Here is an 18,174-nt window from a genome sequence, read left to right as displayed (position 1 = left end):
GCCTGCCACAAAAAGTCAATGCCTGCCCATGTACTTGATGTAGCGCCGTGGTGCATCCCAGACCTGATACCCATCTGACAAGAGCCCTCCCTCCCCTCAACATACAATATCAGGGCTCTGCCACATCTGCCTCGTGGGCCAATCCTTGGACAAGCCTGATCTAGCGGGTTACTTTTGAGAAAATAAAATGTTGTTTAAATGAAAGAACAAATAGGCAAAATGCCTGAAATCATGCGGGAATATTTAATTTCTGTGTTCGAGATATTATGAAAATATGTTATTGGACTGTAAAGTTTCTCCAGAACTCCTGAAAGAGATACAATGGTAATTAATGGGATACCCCACTTAGAATAAGAGATAGAGTTAGAGGAAAGGGACAGAGCACCAAATGGGAATCGGAATAGCTCACCTTGGGTGTAGTTCAATGGAATATACAAATTTGGATATTGATGTACTTTCTAGCGAAAGGAAAGGTGACAGCATTCTCTTGGAGATATTTGTGTCTTTGCCTATTAGCTTTTTAAGAGAACTGAATTTGATCGTCTGGCCACCATCTGAGACATTGGGACCATAAAGCGGAAGATAAGCAAAGATCTTGAGACGGAGACCCCCTTTGATCTCTTGAGAAGATTACCGGAAAGTCAGGAAGAATTATTGAATGGTGCATTCTCTTAAAGATAGTGAAATCCCGGATGATGAAGTTGATTGGCAAAATACACAGCACAATCCCTATAGACCTGATAATACTTCCACAAGTGCAAAACAAGGGTTTGTGAGAGAGGGCAGAGAGATTACCACCAAGCATGATGAAGTGACATGTAACAGAAGGAACAGTGCCCGAATAGAAAATTTGGTAAAAAGGAGAATCCCTGGGGACCACATCCAACAGATAGGGAAACATGTGAGGATGGCTTACAATGAGAAATTCCTACAGAGGATTAAAGAAAGAATTGGGGCACTGGTGTGAGTGTGCAGAAATGATTTGTAACTTGTGAACTGACTAACATGCGAGAGTACATGGTGTAGCTGCACTGAAGAATGGGTCCCAGACTTGTTCAGCTACTTGACAAACAGCATGACATGAAATGGTTAATATGGTCTAAAGAGTAAGAAAACCTTTCTAAATGATCAAGGCACTGGCACACATTCCATTGAGAAACCGACTTTAAGCCATTAATTTTACTCCCTCTGACCATTACCATCATAGAGTCAAATTAAAGTAAATATGAAAGGAATTTTAGATTGGGACAAATGAAGGCTAGGAAGAAATAATACTGACTAAGAATTATCCAGAAGATGGATACAGATGAAGGGAGAGCTGTAGAATCCTTTAAGTCCATGCGTAATCTATTGTTTTAATTATATGCACTCAGATGCTAAGAGCCTGGGAAAGAATAAGACCCGAGGTGGAAACCGTTGTGGGGGGATGCAGTGGGCCAGCCAAAAGCCCATTGACTTTTGGCAGGACTGGATGACCCCAGCAGTGGGTGAAGCTAGAGAATCCCACCCTAAGAATATTTCCCTCTCAAAGGGACAAAATGTAAGGTCTGCAGGTGGGTAGTGCCAAGCCAAGTAATCAGATAATTCTAGTGGCTTTAGTATGTTATCTACATATGTAATCAGGAAATTACAGAAACAGCTGGTATTTTAGAAATAACTATGTTATCTAAAAAATTAGTTGTGAGAAGTCAATAAGGGTATTTCCTTCTCAAAGTGGGGAGCCATATGAAATTGGGGTCCTGAATAAATAAAAAAGAACTCCCATCTAAGCGGGTATTTTCTGCATTTTACAGGATTTTCTAAGCAGCATTGATTGTCGCTCTTTCTAAAGACTTCGACCTCTGAACATTCTTCAGAAACAGTAAAGTCACTTAGTTCAGGCTGCCTTCTTCAGATTCCCGAGTTGTTAGATGGTGTCCTGTGCATTCCCTTATCTACCAAGTGTTTAGAAAAGACCAAGATATGACCCTCAGCAAGGTGTAAGCCAAAAAATTGACCTCGAGCACGATGACGAACGGGGGAGGTGGTAACCACCCTGACGTTTGGAGTACCTGGCCTGTATCCATTGGTCAGAATAGTTAGATGATTGACACTGGGTAAGCTACTAGCCCCCCCACAAAACAGGTATATATATATTAGTGTTATATTGGTGGTGTACAGCTGAGGTGCTGGTGAGGTGACAGTTCTTGTTGGGCAGCTGCCTTGCTCAGGTGGCAAATGGACCAGTGGAGGCCAAGGAAGATTGAGAGATCGAGGGAAGAGTTTCCTAACACTTCAACTAGAGAGCGGAATGCTGTTATCACAAGCTGTTACGGGTTGTATACTTTTTCTGTCTAATTAGTTAATATATCTTAGCTAATCTGTTTATTTCTTAATAAACCATCTTCTAAAATTACTTATGACTAGTCGGCTGCCAATTTAGGTACCTGTGGCCCCAAACGCTGAAATCTTACATACTCGTAGGATGTGGCAATGTCTCTGCTGGCAGCACTTGTTCAAGTGGAAACACAGGAATCTGTCCTTCCCCCTCCCCCCACCAACATCTGGACCTGTGAGAGTCGCAGGAAGAGATCATGAGAATGAGCCTTAGAGAGTAGAAGCCTCTGCAGTGCTGAGGCTTCCTAATGCAGCTGAGCCATTTGTAATGCTGTAGGCAGGGAGAGCGCACACCATTCCTTTCCTTTAAGGAGTCCGAGATCTTTTCACCCTCATCACCGGGAATGTCCATTTCTCCCTCCCTGATATTCTCCTGAGGGGTTACGCTGGCAATTTCAATAGCTCCTTCCTCTATGATGGTCACAGTGTGTAATTGGGGCACCCTTCCTCCAGAATGCATCCTTTTCCGGTAGTTATGTGCTCTTTTCTCCTGTTGGGACAAAAGAGAGAGAGATAAGGCACTGCTGGCTTCTACGACCAGTGTCACGAAGAGATATTAATGTATATAATGTTATTGGATTTTTTTTTCAATAGAGGTGTAGCCTGTGTGTGTGTTAAATGGATTAAAGCCAGCTAGTCTGGGTGCTTTGATGTATAGTAGTTTTGAGATGTAAACAGTAAGGTAGAGGGTGCATTTGCATTTTGTTGAATAAACCATTCAAAGACTGGGGGTGAAATCTTGCACCTAGCTAGGAAACACCAAGCAATGTTTATATTGCTAATAAAATTGGTACTATGAAATGGGTTCAAAGGGCCTGGTGACACAATGAAAATTTACATTCAAAGGGGAAGGCTGGGTATAGCAGAAAGGAGTTTTGCGTTTGCGGGTCAGAGGCATGTAAGATCTAAGCCGATAAACCTACCACTGTGCCTGTGAAGGAACAAATTGAAAGGAACCTCATTTTGAATTTGTAAAGTGAAAAATGCTTTGCCTGGTGTCTGATTATGTCTATTAATTATTGTTGCCTTAATGGAGATTAATTTTGGAATTTGTTAAAAAGTTATGATAGTGGTGATTTGTAGCCATGTGTATGTGTTTAATGTGTTGTAAATTAATAAATGTTTCATTTAGTTTGATATAAAAACCTCTCGAGAACTGGTGGTTTTATTCCTGAATTCAGAGCTGCATCTCAAAACATACCAATTGAAAATATAGGTTATGACAGTTGTTTAAAGTTTCCCTCTGGGATTTTAAATAACTCAGCCTTCACAAACTGCTGTGTCAACACCAATGTCAACAGCTCATTGACCTACGAAGCTGCACATATCAGTGCTGGCAGGTCCTTAGCAATGCTATGGCTCTGAGCCTTGGTGAGGGGTCAGTTAGTGTCCTGGGCACAGATTTCTCCCATGTTCAGCAGACAGCCTCAGGCTCCTCAACCAGAGTGTCTGCTGGAAGTTGAACGCTCAGAGGCGTGCCGTGAGGGTTTGGTGTTACACTCCCTTTGCCAGAGCAAATGAGGTTACTGAATCTTACTGCAATGCACACAGTTTCCACTGACCACACTCTGTTCATGTTCTCAGCCACCTCTATCCATGCCTCCTAGATTTGAGAGGATGGCCTCCTGTCACTCTCCAGAAAGAGGACCTCCCTCTTCTCCCTCACTGCCTCAAGGAGGGCCTCCAGGCTTGTGTCAGCAAAGTGAGGAGCACCCCTGCCCTGGGCTCCAGTCCTCTACCTTTCCTGTTCCATTACTACTGCTGCAATTCAATCAGTAAAATGGCAGCCACAGTAATGGTTGATGTGGTCTGTTTAAATCAGGCCCACTGTCGCTCAATCCCACCTCCATTCCTACCCCATGGCTGCCAATTGGCAGCCCAATCCACTTCCAGCCAATTAACAGTCTGCCCCTGCAAAAATCCAGGCTTATGACTGCTTCTCACCCTCCCAAGTTGGGATTGGAACCTGGAAACAATACACAACATCCATTTCCCGACCCTGGAAGGAAAATCAGGCCCTAAGTAACTCCTCTTCCATTTTTACCCTATCCAAAATCATTACTGCCTCTTCTCTGCAGTGGAGTAGCATCCTCTTCTCTAATGAAAACTCATCTTACCTTTAATCTTATATTTACATCCTCTAGTTCCAACCCCGCAAATACAGCTCTGTTTCTACTCTGTCCCATTCCTTCATGGGGCAGAATTTTCCCAGAGGAGGGGCGGGACCTGCACGCACGCGCATAAAATGACACACGGTGACATTGGGCGAGCGTCCCGACATCACTGCGTGCCATCTTGGATATTTCATTGGGTGGGCGCACGATGATCTCCGACACGCGCCCAGCTTTAATTAACGGGCCACTTAAGGCCTTTGACTCACCAATCAACGGCAATTTTTCGGCGCCCGTGCAATTTTCGGGTTGGTGCACAGGTGCAATGGGCAGGCTGGTAGGACACATTTGTATAAACCTCATCCACGGGCGGGATAAGAGGGCTCAGTGGGGTCGTGATTGTGCACTGTCAAATATTGATTTTTCAAAGTTACTGATACTTGTCTGTGTGATCTGCAATACTTCAAAACACATACCAGCTGCTTGATCTGGACTCACAGCCTTCAGGTCAGCACTCTGCAGTGAGGAATCTTTTTTGGGCCTGCAGGTTTCAGGAAGCCTTTCCTTAGCCTGGGAATGGGAGCTGATCTGTTCACTGGAGGCACCTCCTCTGAGGAGGAAGGGAAGGCTAGAAGGGGGAGGAGGCCAGGAGTGCACATTCAGCCTCCAGGGGAGCCACCTTTGGGAGGACAGGCGCAGGCACAAGGGGTGCAGGGCCAAGAGGTAGTCCAAGGCAGAAGGGGCCGCAGAAGATGCCACTATCCTGCTGCCAGGGTATACAGGCGGTGAAGCAGTTACCTCAATATGTCTGAGGTGCAGTGCCGAAGGAGGCTCCGTCTCTTAAGGGAGACAGTCAACTATATCTGTCAGATGATTGGGCCTGAGATCTCTGCGAATTGTGTCGGCGGACACCCCTTGCCAGCGGCTCTGAAGGTCACAAAAACAGAATTACCTGGAAAAACTCAGCAGGTCTGGCAGTATCGGTGGAGAAGAAAAGAGTTGACGTTTCGAGTCCAACATGACCCTTCAACAGAACACAGAGCAGTTCTGTTGAAGGGTCATGTTGGACTCGAAACGTCAACTCTTTTCTTTTCCACCGATGCTGCCAGACCTGCTGAGTTTTTCCAGGTAATTCTGTTTTTGTTTTGGATTTCCAGCATCCGCAGTAGCTTTTTGTTTTTAGCTCTAAAGGTCACAGCTGTTCTCAGCTTCTATGCCTCTGGCTCATTCCAGGGCTCGGTGGGTGATCTTTGTGGTATCTCCCAATCAGCTGTCCCCACTTGTGTCTAGCATGTCATAGACGCTCTATTCAGACGGGCATTGACCTTCATCCACTTCTGTTGGGACCAGGCAAGTCAGGCACAGCAAGCCAGAGGCTTTGCGGCCATTGCTGGCTTCCCCCACGTCCAGGGTGCTATAGACTGCACACATGTGGCTATCAAGGCACCAGCAGGTGAGCCCGGTGCCTTGGTCAACAGAAAGGGCTTCCACTCCATGAACGTGCAGATAGTGTGTGATCACAGGATGTTGATTCTACAAGTCTGTCCAAGGTACCCAGGCAACTCCCACGACGCCTACATCCTCAGACACTCCCAGGTGCCGGGGCTCTTCAGTGCTCCAGCCCGGCTGGATGGATGGCTGCTGGGTGACAAGGGCTATCCCCTCAGAAGGTGGCTCATGACGCCTCTCCACCATCCAAGAACAGAAGCTGAGCAGTGGTACAATAGGAGCCAGGCCTCCACAAGGGCTGTGGTGGAGAGAGCCATCAGTCTTCTCAAGATGCGCTTCCGATGCCTGGACCGCTCAGGGGGTGCACTCCAGTACCCCCCAGATCCTGTCTCGGTGATAGTGGTTGCATGCTGCACTCTCCACAATCTTGTGCTGGAAAGGGGAGACTCTGTGGACGATGAAGACGCTGACGCAGTGGCTGCGGCTGCACACGATGAGTCCAGCAGTGAGTCCGAAGATGAGCACACACAGGGAAATGCTGAGGGGGTAGACGCTGACCCAGGCATATTCCAGGGAGGTAGGGACACCCGGGAGGCTTTAATCCCAACGAACCTTCAGCTAGCCCACCACAGATGGACCTCCAGGACAAGCCTGGTCTGTAAGCTCCATACTCGACACCTGAGTGCAAAACCTGCCTGGTTAGGAACATTAACTAAGGTCCTTGTTTCCTTGTTAATAAAGCTGAATGCCCCACAAACACTCATAACATTTTTGGAAACCATTCACTTGCAGAAGAAAAGAGGCACCCTTAGACATGATGACATGTCTGAATTTAATATTACAACCAAAGAAACTTAATGAAACAAAATGACAAAGGTGTTAAAAATCACACCAACTCACAAAGACCTCATTGCGGGCCAACACAAAAGCACCAGTGATAAACCCATGGTGTGTTTAAGGTGCCTTATGTTTACGTTTTTGGGTGCTACGTCTTGGTGCTGACCCCATCGCTGGGACTGGCATTTGAGCCAGCCTGCTCACTCTGCTGTCCTGTTGGCCTCAATGACGCTGGCAGTCGTCCTCTGGCCCATGGAGTCTGTACTGGCCCCGCCTGGGAGGGAGCTGCCAGTGCCACAGCTGGCATCTCCCCAGTTGTCACAGCCTCACCGGGTGCAATGGTCACTGGCAGAGGGATGGGGGAGCTGCAGCCCTCATCCGGAGCCCCCTGAGAGGAGCCTGCATAGGCGACAGGCAGCTGCTGTGCTGATGTGAGGTCGCTTTGGGCCTCCCTGCTCACCATGGATGAAGGATACCAAGCTGGGAAACCTGGTGCCCAGACCATCTCTCACATTGACACTTACCAGCTGAGGTTAATGCCGATGTGAGGGTTTGCTGGTCAGAGCACATCCCCAGGAAGCCCTGATGGGTCTCCTGGAGGAGCCTCTCCAAGAGAGTCGCAACTCTCTCCATGGAGGACGCATGGCGCTCGGACATGAGGCTCACTGCATCAGCGATAGTCCACGTAGACTCTTCCACTACGGAGACCAAGCCAAGCATAGCCCCATGTATCGCCACCAGATGCTCCCATGCACCCGGCCGCATTTCCTGTGCTTGCTGCGTCATGGACGACTCCAGAGACACATCATTAGGCACCGACTGAGCACGTGCCTGGTCCCCTGCAGTCCTCCGACTGCTGGGGCCATGGACACTCTCTGTCTCTGCCAGCTCCCCCAGCGACTGTGAAGTGCCCTCACCGCTGTGCTTCAGGACACTAGTCAATGTTCTAATTCCCACCGAGGTGCTAGTATCTGCACTGATGCCTGCCTGACAGAGATGGTGTGACGCTGGTGAGACTTCAGGCCCCTCAAGTGTGAGAGGGGGCATCTGCCGCTCCTCCTCCAGACCCTGCTCCGATGATGCTGAAAGGAAGAACAAGGACATTGTATCAGTTAACGTGGAGACAATGTCAATGTGCATCCCTGTCCCCCGGATCATTATGCGCTCATCCATCCATAAGCAATGGTCAGGCTATGTTGCAAACTTCCATCGCTGAACATTCAGCACTGCCATGGCTGTTGGGAGAACAACGGTGACCTCACTGCTGGGCAAACATACCTGGCCGTGGCATCCCAGCCTCACCGACACTGGTGGACCAGGGCGCATGGCTCCTCTCCAAATCTAGGGCCTCCTGGTTGAAGCGGCTGAGAATCTCCAACTGTGCCGGACCACCACCAGTCCTCACCTGCTCAGTGGCATTATATGCATTCTTCTCCTGAAAAGGAGAGAAGAGCATTGATTAGTACTACTTGTACCTGGATTTTCTTCGTGCATGTTCCACCCCAACCAGAGTGGGACATTGCAGGGCCCCAGTGCCTCCTCACCCCGCTACTGCTGAACACTCACACAAAGATGCCAGGCCTGTTCCCCACCCACCCCCCGCCACTCCCTTCGCCAAATGCTGCCTATATCACATTAGGCACCACACGGTCTAACCTTGCAAAGCAAGGAGGCACAAGCACGTGGAGCACAGAGGGCAGCAGATCGATCGGTGCCATGCCACCTTGAAGCTCCCCTCCCAGCACGTCATCACCCTGACTTTGACATGTCCTGGAGTTCCAGCACTGCGCCTAGGGGCAGATCCTCCAGGTTGTCCCCAAAACAGTCATGTGGGTCTCAGTGTACCAAATGCTGCGGGAGCAGAACCCATCTCATCATCGCCCTCTCAGGGTGACCTAGGCATGGGCAATATCTGCTGGCCCACCCAGCGAAGGACACATGATGTAGTCACTACACTCAGACTTGGTGGTGGGGGGCACCAGGGGGGAAAACCAACCTGCTGGGTTAAGTGACCAAGGGCAACATGAGACTCACCCTTCCTGAGCGCAACAGATCATTGAAGCACTTGCGACACTGGATCCAGGTGCGCCGCACCACATCGCGGGAGCTCACCATCTCCACCACCTCCTCCCAGGCACGTTTGGTCATGTCTGGGTATGAGGACCTCCTGCCGCGCTGACACCTCCTCAAGGACAAACGACAAACGAGGGTCACAGTGCCCTCCTGCCCTACCCTCCTGCCTGGCCTGCTCACCAGCAGCGATCTGGGGAGTCCTTCCACTGGCCATGATTTGCAGCCTTTGAAAGGCAGCAGCAGCTTTTTAAAATAGGGTCAAATGGCGACACAGTGGTCATTGCAGTACTACTACTGCCCGCCACTCCCGCTGTCCTCGGGAGCCGCGATTGGCGCTGGGCGGGCCTTAATTGGCCCACCCGTATAAAATGGCGGCGCGGACTGGTCCACGCCCGACCGCTCCCGCTCCACACCACCCCCCCCAACCAGCCAGAAAATTCTGCCCATAATTTTGAACAACACTGCTAAATTCCCCCTTAATCTGCTAATGCTATTATGCAGATAGAAGAAGCCTGCAACAAGTATTTTATCATTATACTAAATGTATCAATTTTATTTTTGAGAAATTAAACAATTCTCTTGCAGCAACTTTAAAATTATGTTTTGACAGGCAGTATTTCATTAAAACTCCACAAGCATTATAATTATTCCTATTCCACATATTTCTGTTTTTATTTCCTAAGGAAGGCTCACAAACAGTAATTAGTCCTAATTAAAAAATACACCCTGAAGATAAAAGTAAGAAATATGATTTGAAACTAATTGAACTGCTGTCATCAAAGCCACGATAGTAAAGTGGCGAATTCTCTATCTTGCATATTGTGACTACTGAGCTATCAAGTTTCATTTATTTCCTGTGAAAATCACTACAAAGCCATCACTGAATGCAACAACAGCTAATCGATAGGAACTACAGAGGATTTACTATACAGAGATCTTAAATCATTCATTGGAAATGTGCAGGACATCAAAGACTGCCTGCATTTTCTGTTGTACTTAGATGATACTTATTTCGCCTGAAGTGGGAAACAGGTGGGTACCAGGGATATCATATTGCCATCCGCTTTTGCCCTGTTCCATTTTCTGCTGTTAATTTTAGCAATATGAGGCCGTAGGAATCAGCTGCATTTTTCCCAACAGGCTTCATTATCCTGACATCAGGATCAAATGGGGCTCTTGAGCCCGCACTTGCCCGCAGCAAGACCAGCAGCACAATCTTCCGAGAGTCTCCTAATTAGCCACCTCCACACGTGCTATTTTTATTAAGAATAGCGAGCTATTCCAAGACTTTTTAAAAATTCATTCATTGGATGTCGGCGTCGCTGGGCCAGCGCTTATTGCCTAATCCTAATTGCCTTCTTCAGAGGGCACTTAAGAGTCAACCACATTGCTGTGGGTCTGGAGGGCAAATCAGAGGACATGCAGCCTTGGCAGCTCCACCAAGAGATGCTCCTCAGGCAGGTCAAGGGCAACAAGGGTGCCTCAATATGGCGGCACCCTCGCTGGCCAACAAAAAGGGCTGCACTGAAGTCTCCAGACCCAGTAGGGATATTGGAGTAGAGGGGAAATCCATCCACAGGATCAGACACAGCTTCAATTGTGACATTCTATTCTCTGGCCCCTTAATTGGGGCATGAATGGGCCACGGCCTACAATGAACAGATGGGCAGCAAGGGGGCCGGCTGTCTGGCCAGTGGGAAAATTTCGGCAATGCCGCAAATTCAACCTTAATTGGGGCCTTAACTACCTTAATTGGATGCCTGCCTCTGTAGTGCAGGCAACTGATCCTGTTACCAGCCTGACCCAGGCAAAATTCCCAGGCATCAGGAAGCCATCCCAACATGACGGTCCCCTATTTCCCAGCCCCTTCACCTCGACTCTGTCTCCATGGGAAAATCCTGTGGCATCATGGGGCAATCTTCACCTCACCTAAAAACAGGATGCAGTGGGACAAAAATTGAGTGGCATGTTAATTTATCAACATACTATTATTCTACTCTATTAAATTCTATTATACTATCATTCCGATCTTCCAGTGGACCTCAATTTGAATAGCTAAAGCTTGCACTGGAAACAGGCAGGGGCTCATTATTAGGTGCAGATCAGGGTTAAATTATAATGTCAAGAACTCAATGCCGATTTTTTCTTGACGCACGTTTGTATTGCCAGTTTGGGATACTCTCTTGCTGTCAGCTAAAATGCTGCAAAGCTTGTGGGGGCATTTTGTATGTGTGATTTTATGGCTTTTGCTATTAAAACTATTTCCAAGTGCTTTGATGGCTGGACCTAGTTCAAAATTCTTTAGGGGCTTCTAGGATCTTCTGGCAATTCCATTCAGGCTGGATGGGAAGGCAGAGCAACAACAGGGGGAAGATTAAATGGTTGCAACAACATGACAGAGCTAATAGAAGGGTAAGGGCAAAATACTGCAGATCCTGGAAATCTGAAACCAAAACAAAAATTGCTTCTTCATGAAGAAGCGTCATCTGGACTCGAAACGTTAACTTTTTCTCTCCACAGGTGCTGTTAGACCTGCTGAGTTTTTCTAGCAATTTTTGTTATTGATTCTAATAGAAGATGTGCTTATAGGAATAGCTATCCTCCTAACACAGTGTTTAGGCCCAGATCAACATACTTGTACTACCCTGCAGAGCAGTGCACAAGGAGACTGAGTGTCTCTGGTGAGGCTGTCACACAGTCGTGTCATCTCCTGGAACAAGTCCTGCACAGCATTTCCTGTTGCAGCCAATATAACTGTATTGCTCAACCTGTTTGCTGCTGCTTCCTTCCAGGCTGCCACAGGAGGTATCAGTTCCATCAGTAAGTCAACAGGTCAGTGTTAAGCAGGTGACTGATGCCAAGCAAACATCTTCATCACTTCCCCCTTGGAAATCCAGAAGCAGGAGGATAGGCCACTGAGGTTTGATGAGATTTCAGGCTTCTACCAAGTCCATGACTGTATTCACTGTCACCACATTGCCTTGCAGCCTCCTTCAAATGATCCCACTGCCTTCATAAATTGCAAGAGCTTCAAACTCCATTATTGTGCAATGATGTGTGATCGCCAGCAGTGCATCATGCAGGCCTGTGTCCACTTTTCTGGCAGCTGCCCAGCTATATTCTGCCAGCTCTCTGTTCCCACACACATTAATGCAGCCAAACTGCATTAAAATCAGATCCATGACTCAACTCGAGCTCTCATCAATGAGACAATTGGTGTCCTCATAAAACAGTCCACTCCATGCACAGGACAAAAGCAAAATACTGCGGATGCTGGAAATCTGAAACAAAAATAAAAATAGCTGGAAAAACTCAGCAGGTCTGACAGCATCTGCGGAGAGGAACACAGTTAACGTTTAGAGTCCGTATGACTTCATCAGAACTGAGGGAATATAGCAATGAGGTGAAATATAAGCTGGTTGAGGGGGGTGGGACAGGTAGAGCTGGATAGAGGGCCAGTGGTAGGTGGAGGCAAAGGAGAGATTGCCAAAGATGTCATAGACAAAAGGACAAGGGGTGTTAACGGTGGTGATGTTAGCTAAGGAATGTGCTAATGGTGACATTAAGGGTAGAAAGCAGGACGAGCAAGTGACAGGAAGCATTAGTGGGGGTGGGCTGGGGGGAAGAGATCGTAATGGGCTAAAAGGTGGAGATGAAGCAATGGATGGAAATACATTTAAAAATAATGGAAATAGGTGGGAAAAGAAAAATATATTTAAAGAATATTATGACTTTCTACAATACCGCCCACAATGAATACCCCATAGGTATAATAGTAGTTTCCTACATGATGTGTAAATTTGCTCTATAACAGGGACAATGTGTGGAACAACCACTGGACAAGAAGCTTCAGCACAATGAGGGAGACCACAGTGATGACAGGGGATGGTGTAGAAGCAGGAAGGTTTAACATTAGCCTGCAGCCAGAGCTCGTTGACAATAGCTCCTTCACCTGAATAATCCCTGCTCCCCTATATTAATAGTCATGTCCTAAATGGGTCCTGTCCTTCCATTGTGAATAAATTGGCCATTATAATATTCATGTCAATTAACACTGCAGTTACCAACCACTACAGGAACAATTTACACACACATATTTCAAAAAGGTTTATAATTTAACTTATTTACAAATACTTTTACATTAATTATCATCCTGATGTGAGCCCCTAGTGCCTGTCTTAAGTTCTCTCTTATCTAGTATGGTGCTCTTACAAGGTGTTCCTCCAATCACTTCAACAATGAAGATAGAAGACTGATGTAAGTCAGTCAAGAACCCTTGAGCTCAGGCCCAATAAGAACCAGACACAAACTGCAACAATTCAGAGGTGTCTGGGGCAGTCTGTCCTGATCCAACCAGTTTTCTGGCACCAGGTCAAGTGTTTGTTCAGAGGTTGCAAGGGTGGAGACATACTGTTTTGTTCCATACTCACCGCACAATTGCCTCTGCCATTGAGCTGTGGCTCAGCACACCCACTGATATGCTGGAGAGAAAACTGTAGAAATCTGTGATCTTACTGAATTCTAGATCAATTTGATCTCCCAGCATGTCCTAGGCAGAAGAGATGGTTGAGCCCAGAACCTGCATGGCCCCAGAATGAGTAAAGTCAATAAGCTTGGGCTTAAGTTCACAAGTAACTGGCACTGATTAACTGCATATGTCCTTGCAGCAGAAGGTGAAGCTTTAATCCTGGCTCTCTACTGACCCTGTGAAGGCAATCTCCACAGTAAATGCAAGTGAGAAACAACAATACCTGCAAATATGGTAGCTGCAGCAAATCAGGTTTATAATGATGTCCTGGCATGCTTTCTTTCACAGTGTTACTCAAAACACAACACACTTTGATCAGTAGGCATCTGAAGAACCACATCATGATGTGTGATCGCCAGCAGTGCATCATGCAGGCCTGTGTCCACTTTTCTGGCAGCTGCCCAGCTATATTCTGCCAGCTCTCCGTTCCCACACACATTAATGCAGCCAATTCAAAATTCAAAAATTCCACATTATGACCAGTCAAGTATTTGTATATCAAATCTAGCCTTCTGCTACACTTGCCCAACTCACTGGATCCCAGCAAGATAAAGCCTGGTATCTTTAAGTCAGGTTTAGGTGTTAAAATGGTCCTGGCCTCAGACTGGCAAATGTGGGCAGGCCTGACACCTGCTCCACCAGCCCCAAGTACGCCTCACGCCCCCAGTTAAAAGCAGAGCCATAACCTTTTGTTATTAAAGCAATTTAAAATAATTTATTCCATCTCAGTATTTATTGCTTGCTTTCATGAGTTAAAATGTGTATAGACTACTGACAATGTGAAAATGTCAAACTTTTATTTTTCTTTCAGAATGCTAGATATATCTTCAGTACAAGTCGAAGCTGGAGTAACGGAGGTCATTTTAACCACCGCCCACTCCCAAGCCTGCATCCCAACCTCAAAACAGGCAACCATCCACACTAATTTTCCCATCCCCACCCAACCCCTGCAGAGCTAATTTCCTGTCTCGAAGCTAATACGCAACCCAATTTTTTTAGCCATTTTCTAAAATTTGCAAATGCAATAAAGTTTGTATTTGACTGGCCAATTAAACCAGCATACAAGAAGCATTTAGAAGGTACGAATGTTAGGAAAATGTTTTAACACCCAATAATAGTGTCGATAGGGGCTCGATGACCGGCATGGACATGACGGGCCGAAGGGCTTCTTTCCGTGCTGTAAAACTCTATTACTGCATAAAGATGCATAAAGATCTCTACAAACTTCAATGGAGAGAATTAATGCAGAAAAGGAAATCAAGTCAAATGTTTTCCAGATTATATTGCTTTGACCCTAACATGCTATCAAATGAAACATATACACAGAAAATGTTGTGAAATATGGCTGAAATTAAATGAGTGCGACAGGAGTCTCAGCCACTGGCTGGAGAATTGCGTCACTTCTCTCCAGGAGGCCCAATGCAGTTATGAGGTAATCAGGCAATTACCCGGACCTCCTGTGGGAATTAAGTCCCGAGTAGAGTGGACATCTTGCCCCTGACAGCTGCCAGCCAATCAGAGGCTGGCAGCTCTCCAGTACTGGCAGCACCACCAGCTCCTGCTGGTACTGCATACAGGCCTGCAGGGTGAGTGGTCATGGGTCCCCAGATAGAAGTAAGTGTGGACGGGATGGAGATAACGGAGAGCAGGTTGCTGGCCAAGGCGTGGGGGGAGAGAGGTTGGAAGCAAGGACAAGGGAATGGCTTTCAGTGGACTCCCCCAACCCTTCTCTATGCCAGGCTCCTAAATTGGGCATAGGGTGCCTGTGAATGAGGGCCACCCCCCCCCCTCCCCCTCCAATAGGCTGTTGCCATCCTGGCATGGCGAGACCCCATCCGCCACTAGTTGAATACCAGTGGCAGTGGGATGAAGCCCTTAAGTGTCTCCTAAGTGGCTACTTAAGGGCTTCAAGTGGCTTCCAGGTAAGAAGGCCACCCTCAACCCTTCTCACTCCAAGCTTGATTGGAGGGCAGTTGAGAAGGCAGCATGGTCCCCACACCGCACGCTCCAGCCCAATCAAACACCTCCGAATTTGTCTCAGGGAGATACTAAATTCCGTCCTATCTAGTTTTAAAAGCTGTTGAAGGCAGCTCAAAAACATTTTCTCTGATGAACTGAATGGCATCTAGACTATCCCAAAAATACCATCCATTTACATTATTATCAGTACTTTTCAAGGTAACTACATGCAGCATTTGCATAGTCAGGACATAGCTTCACAATTTCTGTCACATTTAAAAATGTTTGAAAAGTAATATATACTGGCCAGATCTCAAAACATAACCTTTCCTGGGAAGTGTAGTTGAAACATCAAAAATAAACACAGTATGGAAAAGGTCACTGGCTAATATTGTGACTTTATTATCTAATGTATTCTTGAAACAAAAAAATGCATATAGATTTGCTGAAAATTATAAGTTTTGAGTCCTTCTCTGTGAGAGACATTTCCAAAGGTATTGGAATTTGTGAAACTTCTGTGCGGTTTGGCAAGTGTAATAGTATTCTCTTTCTTTAAAGATGAAGTGACCTTTTCAGAATTCTGTGTAGGATGGGAGACTGTTCCAGGATTACTGGGCCACATGCTTACTGTGATAAGCTGATCGTGTGCTTTTCAATCAGCTGTGACAACTATTCAGATCATCCTTCTTATGCACTAAGGTGGCACATTTGTTGAGCATGAAAGGATCCATGGGCCTGAATTTTACCTTTGTTGGGCCCGCCCGATCAGCGGGCCCGGGAGGGGTCGGGAAACTGCAATCGGCCTTCGACCGCGATTTCACGCTGGCTAGCCAATTAACGGCCAGCCAGCGAGAAACATGCGCTGAAATGCTCAGAGCTGCCAGAGTGGGGGCAGGAAGAGGACAGGTGATAATGTTTCTGCGGGCATGGGTGAGCGCTGTGAGAAAGCTCCCTGGAGGCAGACAGCTGACTCAGGGAGCTGCAGAACTGAAAAAGCTGAAATGAAGGTTTTAAAAGCTGAAAAAAAGTGGCCATGCGTCATAATCAATCGCCTGAAAATATAGCTGATAAAAATGCTGTACACAGAAATTTCATTCCACCCTTGGATGAGGTTTAATGAAAAATGTAAAGGCCGCTTGGCTGATTCGCCCATCCACCAACCGTAAGGTTGGACGGGCAATGAAAAATCAGAGTCAATTGCACCGTTAATGGTGAGTGCACAATGACACTGAGCGAGTTGGGCACGTGCCCGCCCACGGGACATAAAATTCGGCCCATGCAATTTTTGATTCAGTCTGTTCTGATAAAGCATTAAAATCAGTTTTCTAATGATTTTTCTAAGGATAGTCTTGTTTAGCTTCCACTGCTTCAAAAATCTATTGTCTAACTTCAGCTTTGTCCAGGAGGTCAAGATATAAAAGGCCAAAGAGGATTGATAGCCTGTGTGAAGTTCTTGGGAAGAAACGGAGAGATTCAGCAAGCAGGATTCAGAATCATAACTACACATTCTGTTAAAACATGGATTTATTCATTCTCCTTTTAGACTCCTTCTGCTGGTATATGTGTATACCTATGTGTATTGCCTGAAGTGCACAAAATACACAATGCAATTTTCAATACACTGCATCCCTCCCCTTCTTAGTAAATAAGGAACATAACATGTTTTATTGCATTGTTTCTAAAAATGTGAACAATAAACTTAAGCATAACTTGAACATACTATTTCACTAATAACATACTGTAGCTGGCACACACACAATGGGCTGAATGGTGACTTTCTGCACAGTAACTTGTCTATGGTTCTGTGGTTCTATATTCTAACTTCTGTATTAATTTAACAATGCACTCAGTCATATGCAATTAGTAAAAGATTAGTTCAACAACTGAAAATAGTTCACTTCGTAATCCAATCACTTAAGTATGGTGGACATCTCTAATGAGTAGGATATTGTCTGACATCACGTGTGATCTCATTTAACTCATGTTCTTCATCTGAAATGCTGCTGTCAGAATCGGATTCAATGTTTACAAATTATGTTTTCAGTGCTTTCAAAAATTACATGTTTTGTGTGATGATTTGTGAACCGGGCTTAGAAGTGATCATTGATCCTTTTGTGTCGCTCACAACAAATGGTTGGATGTCACAGGAGTTGTTTGCTTTTCAACATGACCATCACATTTCACAAGCACTTGATCTCCTGGCTTTAGCAGTGTAGCTCTAAATTTCATGTTTTGCTCTGCATTTACTTGCTTTCATTCTTAGCTTCTGTTCTCGATTAGATTCACATGCATGTTGCTCATTAGCTCCATGGGGTAGAGTCATAGAGTCATAGAGGTCTACAGCACAGTAAAAGGCCCTTCAGCCCATCGGAGAAACACCTGTCAAACAAGTACCTAACGATTCTAATCCCATTTTCCAGCACTAGGCCCATAGCTTTGTCTGCCATGGCATCACAAGTGCACATCCAAATACTTCTTAAATGTTATGAGGGTTTCTGCCTCTACCACCCTTTCAGGCAGTGAGTTCCAGATTCCCACCACCCTCTGGGTGAAAAAAATTCTTCCTCACATTCCCTCTAAACCTTACCTTAAATCTTTGCCCCCGGTTATTAATCCCTCTCCCAAGGGGAAAAGTTCCTCTCTGTCTACCCTATCTATGCCCCTCATAATTTTATACACCTCAAGCATATCTGCCCTCAATCTCCTCTGCTCCAAGGAAAATAACCCCAGCCTATCCAATCTCGCCTCATAACTAAAACTCTCCAGCCCCGGCAACACCCTGGTAAATCTCCTCTGCACTCTCTCTAGTGCAATCACATTTTTCCTATAATGCAGATTCCA

The sequence above is a fragment of the Cetorhinus maximus genome, chromosome 1, assembly GCF_964194155.1.
Source record: "Cetorhinus maximus chromosome 1, sCetMax3.hap1.1, whole genome shotgun sequence".
Classification (NCBI taxonomy): Eukaryota; Metazoa; Chordata; class Chondrichthyes; order Lamniformes; family Cetorhinidae; genus Cetorhinus; species Cetorhinus maximus.
This window is presented reverse-complemented; position numbering follows the sequence as displayed.